A 2,500-nucleotide genomic window follows, 5' to 3' on the forward strand; every position below is an offset into this window, starting at 1 on the left:
CCTGACCCCCTCGTCGTCTTATAGCAGCCACAGGGAGGCGTCTGGCCTTTCCAGGCCCCCCAGCCTGCTACTCGTGCTGGGCGCTGGCTCCAGCCCTGACCCCCTCCTCTTCTTCTAGCAGCCACAGGCAGGCGTCTGGCCTTTCCAGGCCCCCCAGCCTGCTACTCGTGCTGGGGGCTGGCTCCAGGCCTGACCCCCTCATCTTCTCACAGCCACGGGGAGGCTTCCAGCCTTTCCAGGCCCCCAGCACGAGGAGCAGGCTGGGTGCCGGCTCCAGCCCTGACCCCCTCCTCTTCTTCTAGCAGCCACAGGCAGGCGTCTGGCCTTTCCAGGCCCCCCAGCCTGCTACTCGTGCTGGGTGCTGGCTCCAGCCCTGACCCCCTCCTCTTCTTCTAGCAGCCACAGGCAGGCGTCTGGCCTTTCCAGGCCCCCCAGCCTGCTACTCGTGCTGGTTGCTGGCTCCAGCCCTGACCCCCTCCTCTTATTCTAGCAGCCACAGGCAGGCGTCTGGCCTTTCCAGGCCCACCAGCCTGCTACTCGTGCTGGGGGCTGGCTCCAGGCCTGACCCCCTCATCTTCTCACAGCCATGGGGAGGCTTCCAGCCTTTCCAGGCCCCCAGCACGAGGAGCAGGCTGGGTGCCGGCTCCAGCCCTGACCCCCTCATCTTCTCACAGCCATGGGGAGGCTTCCAGCCTTTCCAGGCCCCCAGCACGAGGAGCAGGCTGGGTGCCGGCTCCAGCCCTGACCCCCTCCTCTTCTCACAGCCACGGGGAGGCTTCCAGCCTTTCCAGGCCCCCAGCACGAGGAGCAGGCTGGGTGCCGGCTCCAGCCCTGACCCCCTCCTCTTCTTCTAGCAGCCACAGGCAGGCGTCTGGCCTTTCCAGGCCCCCCAGCCTGCTACTCGTGCTGGGTGCTGGCTCCAGCCCTGACCCCCTCCTCTTCTTCTAGCAACCACAGGCAGGCGTCTGGCCTTTCCAGGCCCCCCAGCCTGCTACTCGTGCTGGGTGCTGGCTCCATCCCTGACCCCCTCCTCTTCTTCTAGCAGCCACAGGGAGTCTTCTGGCCTTTCCAGGCCCCCCAGCCTGCTACTCGTGCTGGGTGCTGGCTCCAGCCCTGACCCCCTCGTCTTCTTCTAGCAGCCACAGGGAGGCTTCTGGCCTTTCCAGGCCCCCCAGCCTGCTACTCGTGCTGGGTGCTGGCTCCAGCCCTGACCCCCTCCTCTTCTTCTAGCAGCCACAGGGAGGCTTCTGGCCTTTCCAGGCCCCCCAGCCTGCTTCTCGTGCTGGGTGCTGGCTCCAGCCCTGACCCCCTCGTCTTCTTCTAGCAGCCACAGGGAGGCTTCTGGCCTTTCCAGGCCCCCCAGCCTGCTACTCGTGCTGGGTGCTGGCTCCAGCCCTGAGCCCCTCGTCTTCTTCTAGCAGCCACAGGCAGGCGTCTGGCCTTTCCAGGCCCCCCAGCCTGCTACTCGTACTGGGGGCTGGCTCCAGGCCTGACCCCCTGGCCTTCTCACAGCCGTGGGGAGGCTTCCGGCCTTTTCCAGGCCCCCAGCATGAGGAGCAGGCTGGGTGCTGGCTCCAGGCCTGACCCCCTCGTCTTCTCGCAGCCACGGGGAGGTTTCCAGCCTTTCCAGGACCCCCAGCCTGCTACTCCTGCTGGGGGCTGGCTCCAGGCCTGACCCCCTGGCCTTCTCACAGCCGTGGGGAGGCTTCCGGCCTTTTCCAGGCATACAGCAACCTCTTTTCCTTTTCTTTATTTCTCACAATTACTTTCTTTTATTTTTGTTTAAAAATAACCTTTGTATATATTCCACATACTATACTGTGCATACACAGTCCAACCTCCGATTCAGGACGAACGATGCGGTTTTCGTCCCCGGCCGTGGCACGCCGGACCAGCTCTATACCCTTCACAGGGCTGGCTCCCAGCCTAACCCTGTTCCTTTCCTCCTGCCTCCACTCTCATTAGCCAGCCAGCCTGCCTGCCTGCCTGCCTTCACCAACCCCAAGGGCTGGCTCCCAGCCTAACTCTTTTCCTTTCCTCCTGCCTCCACTCACATCCGCCAGCCAGCCAGCCCTGCCTGCCTGCCTGCCTGCCTGCCTGCCTGCCTGCCTTCACCAACCCCAAGGCTGGCTCCCAGCCTAACTCTTTTCCTTTCCTCCTGCCTCCACTCACATCCGCCAGCCAGCCAGCCTGCCTGCCTGCCTGCCTGCCTGCCTTCACCAACCCCAAGGGCTGGCTCCCAGCCGCCTAACCCTTTTCCTTTCCTCCTGCCTCCACTCTCATCCGCCAGCCAGCCAGCTAGCCTGCCTGCCTGCCTGCCTGCCTTCACCAACCTCAAGGGCTGGCTCCCAGCCTAACCCTTTTCCTTTCCTCCTGCCTCCACTCTCATTAGCCAGCCAGCCTGCCTGCCTGCCTGCCTTCACCAACCCCAAGGGCTGGCTCCCAGCCTAACTCTTTTCCTTTCCTCCTGCCTCCACTCTCATCCGCCAGCCAGCCAGCT

The sequence above is a fragment of the Chaetodon auriga genome, chromosome 23 (genome assembly GCF_051107435.1).
Source record: "Chaetodon auriga isolate fChaAug3 chromosome 23, fChaAug3.hap1, whole genome shotgun sequence".
NCBI lineage: Eukaryota > Metazoa > Chordata > Actinopteri > Chaetodontiformes > Chaetodontidae > Chaetodon > Chaetodon auriga.